The sequence below is a fragment of the Caretta caretta genome, chromosome 1, assembly GCF_965140235.1.
Source record: "Caretta caretta isolate rCarCar2 chromosome 1, rCarCar1.hap1, whole genome shotgun sequence".
Classification (NCBI taxonomy): Eukaryota; Metazoa; Chordata; order Testudines; family Cheloniidae; genus Caretta; species Caretta caretta.
Window position 1 is genome coordinate 301,420,300 of NC_134206.1, and position 13,804 is coordinate 301,434,103.

At 38.7% G+C, this 13,804-nt stretch overlaps 1 long non-coding RNA gene across 1 annotated transcript; it reads left to right on the forward strand.

Moving 5' to 3' along the window:
- Positions 1–300: 300 nt before the first annotated feature.
- LOC125630316 (uncharacterized) lies at positions 301–3,878 on the forward strand. Its single transcript, XR_007354625.2, has 3 exons — positions 301–601; positions 2,012–2,049; positions 2,439–3,878. It is a non-coding gene; the product is annotated as an uncharacterized LOC125630316 (long non-coding RNA).
- The last annotated feature ends 9,926 nt before the right edge of the window (positions 3,879–13,804 follow it).

The following is a 13,804-nucleotide window of genomic DNA, read 5'->3' on the forward strand; positions in this document are numbered from 1 at the left end:
TACATATACTTGAGACCTTTAGCCTATATAGGTGATGATGAGCTAAAGCATAGATTATATATATGTTTGTGACCTTCAACATAGATAAGTGAGCAATTTAAAGCAAGTTGGTGTATGTAGGGCCACCCAAGTTCATTCCCCTTTTCAGACTTAAGTGGTACACTACAAATAACATGGAAATAACTGGTTAGGCCAGAAATAACAGAGGTGAGAATGAGCTAATGGTCACAATGAATATGTCATTAATACGCACGAACATGCCAGCCTATAGAGTAAGTGTGCCCTGATATTTCTGTAGGTGAGGAAGTTAAGTCTGGACATGCAAGGAGAGCACCTAGTGTTCAGGTTCTATAAGAAGGGCAATCCACCATGTTAGAGAAGTTCGTTCATTGTTTAGTTAGTTCATTATTTCGTTTTTCATAGTTAATTCTTAAGTAAATTCTAAATTAGCTTCTATAGTTTTTCTATAGCTTTAGCTCTAGCTTCTACTAAGTTATTCACCTCCCACTCAAGATTCGAGAAACCTGAATCATTGGACTCTTTTGGCATGCCAGAGGCGAGGCTGGTTCTTTGTCTCTTACCACCAGGTTATCCAGAAAGGGTGTGAGTATGTTAATCAAGAAACCTTTATAATATATAATACCACATGTACTGCTACAACAATAATACTGTTTTTGTAATGGATTGATTATTCAATTTCTATTTGATTACTAGTCCATTACTATTCCATTTATCTGAATAAAAGTCTTTAAGGCTGCATTTTGTTCTCAGTATGCATAGCCTTGTCATAAATCCTTAGGGTCCTTGCAAATTCTGTGTCGCCTGATTCTGGGACAAGAATCTTATTATCTTCTGATCAGATTAATTGGTGAGTATATAACTCATATTATCTAAACAATATTATTAATATCCTAAAATCAGGCAACAGCATGTATACTTTAGAAATTTTAACATTTAAGTGGGCAAGTATGTGGTACCCCCAAAATATAAAAGCCCCAATGTGTGTTAGGGATACTAATTTTAAATACTTGAGCATAAACAGACATTAGATTATTTAAAGGGCACACACAGACGTTTGCACATGCACATTTGATTGATGGGGTTTGAAAATTTCCCCCAAATATTTTAGGACTATTCTATTTCTCTGTGTATTTCTCACTGCTTTGCAGAAGATTGGTGTAAACCAGTCTGAAAGATATGGTTTGACATAAATTGGTTGTTTGGTGGTGGTGTGTGGTTAGAGACAGATAATATTTGTCAGATTGTGAAGTACTTTGAGTCAGCAAAGCCCTCTGACAGCTGCTGAGCTATCTGAGATAACTTTAAAAGAAAATGATTATCGCAAATACATTTCTGATGTGGTGCTTAAAATCTGCCTCCATTATACAAAGCTAGGAGAGAAGTTTATCTTTATCTTAGCACCTGGGAACCTCCAGGGCTAAACAATTCAAAGGAGAATCACAGTATTCCATGATTTGTATCAAATTTGTGGATTGAAAATAAAATGATCATCTCCACAACATGGCCACACATCTGGAGAACGTTTAACACACCAAAGTTTAGTTTCATATGTTACTGTATGTAGGGCTGAACTGTGGCTTTGCCACAAGCCCAAAGTAAGGAGCTTCACACTGTTGCATTGCCCTTTGAGCAGCCTGGGAGAGAGATTGTGTTTCAGGGCATCACACTCTCTTTCTTGGTTCCCCCAGTGTTTCAAAAGGGGTGTAAACTCTAACGGGCCTTTACATAGCTCTGTATACATTCCCCAACACACTGGTGCAGCTATGGTACATTGAAGCAGATGGAGCCAAGGCCCCTCCCAGTCCTCACCCCATTCCATTCCCATCCATCTGCTCCAGGGAGGATGTAACTGCCCTGGCCATCTTTCATACCGTCCCACACTGCTACCCATGATGCAGCCAGCCAGCACAGGAACATGAGGAGATGCCTTGTGCCCGCTGCTTAACTGCTGTCTTTCTATATTTCATCCTCTTTCAATTTGTTTTTCTAGGCACAGAGACATGAATCTGAAAGAAGTGCCCTGTAAAGGTAGGTTGGGAAAAAAGGTATTATTCCATTATTAATGTACAATAGCTTATTACTAATTACTCAGGAAACTGTGTACCATTCAGTGCACATAATAATTCCCATTAACTTTTGTGCTCTGAAGAGACATTACAGACATTAAGATTTAAATATTTATTCCCTTTCCCCCTCTTTCTTTTTCATGGGATTATAAATATAATAGGTTGATCCTGTAGTATTTGTGCAATGGCCTTTTTCAGAATCAGAACTTTTTGTGAATTTTATTGTTTGTTTTTACAATGTTCTGTTTTCTTGTCAACACTGGAAAAGAAAAACAGTGGTTTTTTTTCAATTGTTAGTTTTTTCAGTTTATATTTTTTACACCCCTTTTCCTCCTTTCTCCCTTTTTTCAGCAGTGAAAAGGAAACAGAGGAAAAAGAGGGGACACAATGCAGAAAGTAGACAAAAGCTGAAGAAAAATACCTCTCACAACAAAATTTGAGGGAAAAAAATGAAACCTCACAATTTTGCATATACTTTTTCCTAAAAAAACTAAGTGCAAGCTCATTGCTTCTGAAAACCTGCAGAATGAAAATGACTTTGACATGTTCAAACTTTTTCTGCAAAATGTTTTCCCTTTCCTGACCAGCCCTACTTCCAACTCCTTTGGGCTTCCATGAGAACAATGGCGATTGCTAGGGTCTGAACACTTGTGAAGATTTTATCCCTTCATCTAGATGCCTCAATGAGAGCTCTTTTGAAAATCTGGCCCAATTGTGGGTGCTGAGGTCTTTTGAAAAACTGCCCTTTTGTGATTTTTTTTTCAGCTGAAGAAATGCCATCACAAGTCGGTGCAAATTAGGGGCTCGATCCTGCTCCATTTGAAGTCAGTGGCAGTTTTGTCATTGACTTCAGTGAGAGCCAAAATAAACCCCTAATAGGAACTGAAGAGGGGAGTGTGTGGAAGGATGGGGACTGATGGATGAATCAACAATCTCTCTTCTTCCATTCTCCCCTTTAAAATCTCAGCAGTAGCAGACTGCTTTATGCCTAGCCCATTTCATTCTGTTGACATCTCTTGGGAGACAGCTTTTTTAAAATAAAAATTACTAAATTAGCTATTAATAGCAAAAATTATTAATACAGGAATAAGGCATAAAACATACGAGTCTCCTTCTAACACCACAGAGCAATCTTTAAAGATTACTTTACTATTCACCATAAATATTTATACAGTAATATAGGTGGCCCCAATTGTTGGTGACAAAAATAATAAGATATAACATATTTTTGTCCTCAAACTTCTAAAACGTAGGGATCCAGTAATGGAGGAAGGTTAGATCCTGCTCATCCATTCTCCTTAGGGGTGTCTGGCCCTGGTGGTCAAAGCCCATTGAAGACAATGAGGATCAGAACTCAGCAGAACTGCTTGTTTGGAGTCCAAGGTGTTCATTCGGAAACCCAGCAGGGCAAATTCTTCACACAGCAAAACTCTGATGCACAATCAGCTGTTTCCCAAATAGATAAAAAGGACTCAAATGTAACATTTCAATCATGATCTCTGTAGAATCAACTCATTTCTCTCCTGTGGTGTATTTTGCCTGTAAAATTGACAAATAACAGGTAATGCACCTCAAGGGGATTTCGGCCCAATGAAAGGGTAAAAACTGCTTGAGGCAAGGGAGCTAGTAGTCTTTTGAAAAACCAAAACCACAGTGTTCTTTTATTTTCAAAGAGATTTAATTTGTTCATGCATTATGCAACAGATATAAAATTCTTTTTGTGTCCTGTTGACATTTCTATAAGCTCATTTCTATATTTTGTTTGTAAATAAAGCATTTTTAACAAAGAAACATGATGTATATCTCTTTCCCTTTGAATGGCTTGTTGCTTTGTTATATCTAGACCAATATTTTGGGCCTGAAATCAGTGAGAATTTTGCCATTGAATTCAGTGAGAGCAGGATTAGGCCCTTGTAGAGAGCTATTAATTGACTCAATTAATATGTACGATCCTTTTTGAATTGTTCAGTTCCCTCAAACTTGCTTTTGAGGCTGACTTTACGAATGGAACAAACAAAGACCTGCATATCTCTGCATACAACACAACAAACGGTAATTCCATCAAATTTTCCTTTTTAGCTGCCAGCTCAAGACAGAGCTCTTTTGATATAAGGTTACCGAGGCTGACATTATCACATCATTTATAAACACAACCCAAACATACTGGATGTATCTTTAAAAAAGAAAACATTACACAGTTTCAACACGGAATTGAAAAGTAACCATCTTCCTGTTTTATCTGTCTGCCAGAAAGTACGATACCAACTTAAATTCACTAGAGGGAATTTGGTGATGTGTGTCATTGCCTTGAGGCCTGTTTTCACATACACTAGCACTTTGAAACTAAATATTTTTGTACTGCACTTCATAGGCAAAGTGCCTGAGGAGATTTGCTTTTAATAGAGACAATAGGAGTGTTCCAATTTTTCTCCACGAAAAAGAAAATATCTCTTCTGGGCTTATGAATAATTTTGGAGCTCCACTATTAAACAAATATTTCCTGTTTTGTGGCCTGGCAAATCCTTTAAATACTCATGGTACCTCCATATTACTCTATATACTCCTCCCACATTCCCCAATCAATTAAGGATTTTGCTTTCTTTTGTGATAATTGAACAAGGTTCATTGTGATTACAACAGCATAGACAAAAGCATATAGTTTTATGTAGAGTAAATAAAAACATCATCGATTTGATTGGAAGGGCACAATTTTAAACTGGTACAAACGGTCTTGTGAATGACTCAATAGTCTTTTCTTGTCTGATTACTACATGAAAGAAATCATGGGTGAACTGCCCCCTGAGGCATCCAAGGCTTAGGCCAGGTCCACACTACACACCTATGTCAGCATAACTACGTCGCTCAGGGGTGTGAAAAATGCATACCAGCCTTAACCCCCTCATGGAGACAGGGCTGTGTTAATGGAAGGGCTTCTCCCATTGATATAGCTGCTACCTCTCAGGGTGGTGGAGTACCCACACCAATGGGAGAAACTCTCCTGTCAGCATAAGTAGCGTCTTCACTAAGTGCTACAGTGGCACAGCTGCACCAGTGCAGCTGCACTGCTGCAGGACTGTAAGTGTAGACAAGCCCTAAGTCTAACATTTAGGTGCCACTGGCATTCACAAAACCCCACTCAGCTGCCGCCTAATCCTGGAGGTGCCTGAATTCCATAGGTACAGAAGTTTTCACCACTAAAGTCCCTAAGGCCTCTACATTTCTGCTGGTGGCTATAAGCACAGCTGCCTTAGGCCTGATTGTGTCAAGCTGCTCGCCCCCTAATGCACACCAGGATTCACAAACTAAGCATTGTCCCACCTATATCTTCCACAGCACCCAGTTCAGTAGGTGTGCTCCAAAAAGGCCTAACCTCACCCAAAAAGTGGTGCCAGCCCACCAATACCTAATAGTCCAGTGGTTGGAGCACTCATTTGGGAGGTGTCAGATCCCTGTTCAAATCCCTTCTATTCCTCTGGTGGATTGGGGACTTGAGCTAGGGGGTCTCCCACATCCTAGTTGAGTACCCTAGCCATTGGACTGAAAGGTATGAAGGCAGTCCTCCCTTTCAGGCAAGCTGACTACACTTACTGGATCGGGCCCCACAGGACAATTTAGATGGAGGAACTCCTATCTTCTCTCGGTTCATACATTGCCTGGACTTAGGCATCCAGACACCTGGCATGGGGCTGCAGTGCAGATGCCCAGAGGCAGAAATGTAGGTGCCTCCAGGAAATTTTTACCACAAAATATTTAGGTGCCTACAAGGTTTGGCAGCAGCTGAGCAGGGGTTTTATGAATCTCAGTATGGACTGATTCTGGGATTTAGACACCTAAATGAACAGTCTGGAACCTAATTCCTTTTGTGAATCTAGCCCCTAACTCTTCCCATTCACTGTACAGGGAGCCAGTGTGCCTAACTCAGGGTTGTGAATTCCACTAGGCAGCAGGACACATAAAAGTGGTGTGTTGCAACATGCACACTGCACTGCCTAAGTTTCTCCTTGTGAGTCTGGCCCTAAGTGAATAGCCTTGTAACTACAGTTCACTCTGAGAATATCTAGTACAGGTATTAATTCAGGAGGAGGCAGGGTTCTCAGTCTGCTCCAGATATACTCAAACATACTTGGGCAGACTGTGATACCTTTACTCACTCTGAATAATACATAACATTGCAGGTATTCACCACGCAGTGGAACTTCTTGTGGAGTAATTTTCAGTTACTTTAAGTGTATCACACTCTGTCCCTGTATGAGGTAACATCTCTTCCTGGGATTTGGTTTTACTGATAGCTCAATTACTAACAGTACATAAATTTCAGCTTCAGGTCACCAAGCCTGACTGTGGCCTGTGTAAGGTTTCCTGCTGGACCTTATCTCCCCCCCCCCCCGCCTTATATCCTGCCTCAATGAGACAACAGAATTTACACAACAGCTTTATGCAGGGTTTTAACTCTTGCTAACGAGTTGGTCAACAGAATAACCCTGCACCCCCTATTAAAAGTCATAGATCCTGCCACCTTTTAACAGGCCAATTACTTACCTCTTTGGAATATTTATAACTTTCACTGTACTGCTTTCTTTTCTTTTTCTCTTGGATGTTTTGACTTATTTCCTTGAACCCTTTTCTGTCAGCTGGCATTTCATTTCCAATGTTACTTTTCTGTCCTTTGCAGTTTTTGAGTTTCAGATCCTGTGTCTTCTTTTGATGTAAGGAATAATAATAGGTTGTTAGTAGAATATTGTTTTAGGTTTATTAATATGTATGATGCTGTTTGTTACTTCTTTTTTTCAGTTCCTTGAAATTTACTTTTGTAGCCATGTTTTGGCAGGCAATAGATGGGGACTGTCTAGTTACCTAGTCTTTAAACTATAAAAAAGAAGGGATGAGAAGCTGAATGCTGAAAATTCAAGTGTGGAATCACAAAATGTGAAAGAGAGAGACACGGAAAAAAAACCTATTACTGTAAATGTCTGGGGATCATGTCTAGGGATATGGGAATAAAATGTTAAAACTATAAGAAGGTTTGAGACACTAAGGTGTGAAAGATGGTAGTAGTTAGATATTAGGGGAAGATTGTTTGTAATCACAATGATGGAGAAGGCTTCAGAATCTGGCATTAGGAGATGTAGAAGAGAGTATCAGAGGCAGAGGTTTTATCCTCTGAGAAAATAGAGATTAAGGGACTGATATTGGCAGGATCAGGGAAATGTGGTGAATCTGTCTCATCAATAGAAGGATTATGAGTCTAACAGGTAGGCTTCATATCCCATGACAGGAGATAGAACTCAAAAATGAAATAACATATGCTGCAATGAGGAAGATATATGTTCAAGACAGTAAGATTTAGATCATGATCTTAACCTCACCTGTAGTGAGTAGGTAAACCTATAAATTATTTTATGATATAAACAAATGTTAGATGTTAGATGTATTGCGTGTAATTGCTTCTGAAAATAATATGCCAAGAATACTTAAACTGAAATAGAAAATAGAAAGTTCCCTTTGATAAGCTGAGCAAAATATCATAAATCCTATAGAACTAGTTAAACCATAGTATGATTAATTACAGGCTGTGCCAAAGTAGACTTACAATGCTTTTAGATGTAAAAGAAACTTCAACAAGGATTAAGAATCAAAGACTAAATGACATTATAGTGTAGGGTGACCAGATAGCATGTGTAAAAAAGTCGGGATGGGAGTGGGGGATAATAGGTGCCTATATAAGAAAAATCCCCCAAAATTGGGACTTTCCCTATAAAATCAGGACATCTGGTTCCCCTATTATAGTCACATTCCTAAAGTTAAAGATGAAAAAGAACAAAGAACTGGTGATAGAAAACATGTGGTCCCAAAATAGTTAATAGGCTCAAGTCTCTCTCAGTTGCTCTGATGTGAATTAACAATAACTCAGTTAATGCAGTTGTCACTCATAACACCTACAAGGCCTACATTTCTAACCGTTACGAAGAACCGTCCTGTTTTTAGTGGAGGGAAATTAATAAATTCTGACCTGCATTATAGTTAAAATATCTATTGATGTAATAGGAGGAATAGCTAAATAATAGCAAACATTGCTAAAATGATTCAGGACTGTTTATGGCCAATGTACTCTAATATTGAACAACACGCTATCAGCAGGAAAATAATAAACCCAATTATGACCAGAAAATTTCTTGAAAAGAGAAGGAAGAGTTTGCAAGAGAGCTTGCAGTCAGTTCCATATTCTTTAAAAAATGTGTATGCTACAATGAATATATTGGAGATGTTTGGCTAGTAAAGACCAATGTAAGTCTAAGCAATATATAATATTCTCTTGTAAGATGTGAGTTGGAATATTGAGTTTTGTTATGGCCATCTTTCCACAGAAGTTATAGGCTTTGAACATTTTAAGGCTAATGATATTTCACAGTATTAAAAAATAAGGACACAAGCTAAAGTCTATAATCAGTTCAGAAAACGAGGTCAGAAAAGATGTAATTAAATTGTTCAGTTGTAAATTACAGCTTTAGGAAGAATAGTATACCAACAAAGCTATAAATTTAAATACCCAAATGTCTTTAGCATTACACTCAAATTTCACTCCTTATTACTCAATTGCTTCCTTCCAAAGGAGATTTCTCTGGCAGCCTCACCTTAGGAACTAAGTTGCAATAGATAATGTCTGCTTGCAATCAGGACAATATTTTAAGTTAATTTTAAGTAGTTTCATTTGTGTAGCTGTTCAAACCTGCCATAGTAAGGGGGATGATTTATGATGGGGTGATTTTCAATATCTATTAAGTACATTAATTTGTAAGACAAATGATACATCTCTTACAGTTTTGCATCATTTCATCAGCTGGGTGATAAAAGTTGTACCATGTTAAACTGGCAGATCTAACTGTACCATGTTAAACTGGCAAATCTAAACTTTACCTACATGAATATAAATTAGATGACTTTTGTCCTTGCCTGGAGTGACAATGTCATTGCCTGGAGCTTACATCTATCATTACTATCAGTTAATTAGAACACAGGAAAGCTTTAAATGCCCTCACTCTAATCTATCATTCTGGACTTCTTCCAATGTTAACACATCTGTCAATCATTTCACCCCCTCAAGCAATGTTTATGAAAAACCTGTGATAAGTATATTTTCCATAGGGGTAAACTACAGGAGGTAGAAAACCCCTTTTGTGTGTCAAAATTTGGGCTTTATCACAAAATCACATTCTCTCAAACTCCCTCCTAATCACTGAAATGATATAATCTTCCTGACAGAGAGGCGGTTTGAAAGGCACCATGCTAGTACTTGAGTTACAGCAATTGCTGTCGATTGCGGTAAAAATACAGTAAATGCACAATTCCTTAGCTGGCAGCCTGCTTGGATAATTTTGAAAGTATGCATAGATGAATTAATAGAGCAATGTTATTCTATAAAGTGTAAAAGGAAATAACATTTTGAGTTTTTGGTCCGAGCCCAAACTCAGGCTTGTTAAAGCCAGCCTTGACAATAAAAAGATTCTGGTCAGTGAAGTTTAAAAAGCAAAGCTGCGAGCGTCCTGCTATTTGGAAAGAGACAAGAGCAAACAGCACATCTTTTAGCAGCATTTTTTTTCCCACTCTTGACGTATTATGGTTTATATTCCTTCCTCAAGGGAAGTCAGGTGCTTTCGGCTCACTAGTTTGATAAAACAGCAGGATTGTCACAGACGTGCTGGAACAATTTTTACAGTGGTGAGAGCCACTGAACCAAACTGTAAACCCTGTATATTATGGAATCCACTTAAAGCCAGGGGGTCCGACAGCACCCCCCTTCTCCCCCCCTGCACCCCGAGTTCCAGCACCTATGGGTTGTCATGGTGAAATATAGAGGAGTGAGCTGACACCAACATAGGGTTGCTAGCTGCCTGGGAAAAGGCAGTTGCCATGCAAGTTTCATGGCACAAAACTCAAATTTATTTTGGCAATTATATGTTTTAAATTATATATACACACATAAACAAACTACTGACTTGGACCGAGTATGATTGCACCATGCTTCGGTGTCATATGTGGTAGTATGTACTGCCTCTTCTGTGACACTAAGAACTATCAACCAGCCCAAAATTGCTACTTCTATTCAGTATGCTTCAAATCCTCTTTTGTGATACTTCAGAAAATGATGTTGCCCAAGATGAAGAAGTGGGGCATGCCAATTTACCTGCAGGCCACCAAAATTATATGGCTTTTTATCCTTTGTTTCTATATAACTCAGATATATTTAAACAATGTGGGTCAATAGGATGGGCTCAGCTTTAATATTACTTCTATATATTACTTTGATATTTTTCATCAGTATAGAAATCCTCTCTCATAAAGCCCGATGTAACTTCTAAAAATGATTCTGGATCAGATTCTGCCATTCTTACTCACAATGAGTACCTAACTCTTTGAGCACATCTCAAGGTGAATAAGGGGCAGAAGACTCTGTATATTTTGCGCCAGGTCAAATGCTGTATATTCAGCATGAAATTACCTTATCCAAATCATTTTAACCACTGTTTGCTTTATAACACTAAAGAATGACTTCAGTCAATGGAAAAAGCAAAAGAGAGGCTAGTTTATGATTGCTGCCATTAGACTCTAAACATTTTTACAGATGGTGTTGCTCTTCCCCAGGAATGCCACAGCCAGCATTTTTTGCAAAAGATCAATTAGAATTGGACACTTTATAATTCTACTATTTATACATAGTAAAAAAAGTGGTTTTCAGTACATAATCTTTCCGATTGCTGTGCTAAGCCAAATAAGTGCTGTTTCCTCTTCAGTGACATATTTCATCCTGACTATTGAACAGCCATATAAAGTCTTGAGAGGAAATAATATAAAAGGGTGTGAAGAATTGTTTAAAGGGAGTATAACAAGAAACTATGGTCTGAAATGAGGGAGAGAAAACTTAAACTAGTCATATATTTCCTAATAATACCTATTATCATACAATATTGACCTAATAATTAAATCAATGAGGCAATTGAATAGCTTGCCAAGGAAGGGCATTCGGACACCAAAAAGAAATACTCAAAAGTAGATAAACCATTTGGGGGGTTAGTGGACTGGACAATTTTACTCAGTTGCACACCACATAAACCAGGAGGTCCTTTAAAAAAACATCATCTGTGTTTCTATCAATAAATAAGGATAAAGTATCTTTCTGTTCCAGAAGCAGGTTCTGTATATCCATGTGTGGTTAAATCTTCTCTAGAACATCTGACTGGCATTGAACTAACCACAGGGAGAGCTCTGGAGTCAGTTTTCTGAAGCTGACTGAGCTATCTTGGTGTCTAGGATCCTGTGTGCATGTATTTTAACACAGTTAAATTCTTGAAAAAGGTATTTTCCACTGAATGTATCCGATGAAGTGAGCTGTAGCTCATGAAAGCTTATGCTCAAATAAATTTTTTAGTCTCTAAGGTGCCACAAGTACTCCTTTTCTTTTTGTTCCTGTACTAGGTTCTTGTAATAAGGTTAGCCAAGGCTCATCTCTCTCTGGGGTGGCGAGGACCTCCACCACCTCACTAAGTTTGGGAGGAGGTCTAGCAGGGAATTAGTCCAGCTGCAGGAGTCTTCCTCCGCAGCCTTTGTGAGGACAGAAACAACACAGTAAGTCATCAGCTCAGGCCCTAAGTCAGGGCGTGGCAATGGTGAGTCAGGGGCTCAGGCCCTCAGGCAGGGGCTGAGCAATAACAGTATATAAAAGTGACCCCAGGCCCAAGGACCAAAGGCCGGGGAGAGGGGGACACTGCCAGCTGCGAGTTGGGTGGCAGGGGGGACACAGGTCCTTCCACTCCACTGTGTCCCAGCCTGGGGCACTAGCAGCAGCAGAAGACCAGCTGCTTGTGGGGATTCTGGCCACAATACACTGACATGGGTTCTGGCAGTGTCACAGTGGTATATTTCAGTGGCTTTTCTGGTTAAAACTGTAATTCAGATGAAGGTCATTAAATGTCAGTTTCCAAAGGTTACCACTAAAAATCACTTTTGAAAATTGAATTGCATAATGTAAAACAAAATAAATCATAGATTCATAGAAATGTAGGGCTGGAAGGGACTCTGAGAGGTCAGCTAGTCCAGCCTCTTGTTCTGAAGCATGACCAAGAATACCCAGACCATCCCTGACAGGTGTTTGTCCAACCTGTTCTTAAAAACGCCCAATATGGGGGATTCCATAACCTTTCTTGAAAGCCTATTTGAGTGCTAAATTATCCGTACAGCTACAAAGTTTTTCCTAATATTTAACCTAAATCAACCTTGCTGCCAATTAAGCCCATTACTTCTTGTCCTACCTTCGGTGGGCATGGAGAACAATTGATCACTGTCCTCTTTAACATATTTGAAGACTGTTGTTGTCAGGTCCCCTCTCAGTTGTCTTTTCTCAAGACAAAACATTCAGGTTTTATAAACTTTTATCATTTTTGTTGCTCTCCCCTACAATTTATCCACATCTTTCCTAAAGTGTGGCACCCAGAACTGGACCTAGTACTCCATCTGAGACCTCACCAGTGCTGACAAGACCAGGACAGTTATCTCCTGTGTCTCACATACCACACAGTTGTTAATAAACTGCAGAAATACATTAGCCCTTTTTGCAACTGCATCACATTGTTGCCTAATATTCAATTTGTGATCCACTGTAACCTCCAGATCCTTTTCAGCAGTGCTATTACCTAGTCATTTCCCCCCCACCCCCCATTTTGAAGTTGTGCATTGGATAAGGGTAATATTTTGCACTTGTTTTTACTGAATTTCATCTTGTTCATGTCAGCCCAATTCTTCAATTTGTTAAGGTCATTTTGAATTTAACACAGTCTTCCAAAGTGCTAGCAACTCCTTCTGGCTTGGTGTCATCTGAAAATTTTATAAGTATACTCTACATTCCATTATCCAAGTCATTGATAAAAAGGTTAAATGCTACCAGATCTGGGACAGATCCTTGCAGGTACCCACTAGATATGTCATCCCAGTTTGATAGCGAACCAATTATAACTATTCTTTGAGTGTAGTCTTTCAACTAGTTTTGCACCTACCTTATAGTAATTTCATCTTCTAGACACATTTTTTTCTAATTTGCTTATGAAAATGTCATGTGGGATTGTGTCGAAAGACTTACTAAAATAAGGATATATCATATCTATAGCTTCCCTTCATCCGCTAGGCCTGTAACCTGTCAAAGAAGGAAATTAGGTTAGTTTGCCATGATTTGTTCTTGACAAATCCATGTTTGCTATTACTTATCACCCTATTATCCTCTAGGTACTTCCAATTTATCATTTAATAATTCGTTTCAGTATCTTTCCAGGTATTGAAGTGAGGCTAACTTGTCTATAATTCCCTGGGTCCTCTTTGTTCCCCCTTTTAAAGATAAGTACTAGCTTTGCGCTTCTTGTATCTTCTGGGAACTCACCCCATCACCATGAGTTCTCCAAGATAACCATTAAGGGGTCTAAGATTGCTTCAGTTCCTTAAGTACCCTAAGGTGAATTTCATCAAGTCTTGCTGACTTGAATACATCTAACTTATCTAAATATTCTTTAACCTGTTCTTCCCTGTTGTGGCTTACGTTTCTTCTTCCTTGTTGTTGAAATTTATTGTGTTAGGTATCTCATCACATTCAACATTTTTAGTGAAGACTGAAGCAAAATAAACATTAACCACCTCAACCTTCTTGATGTCATCAGTTATTAGCTCACCTCCCTCAC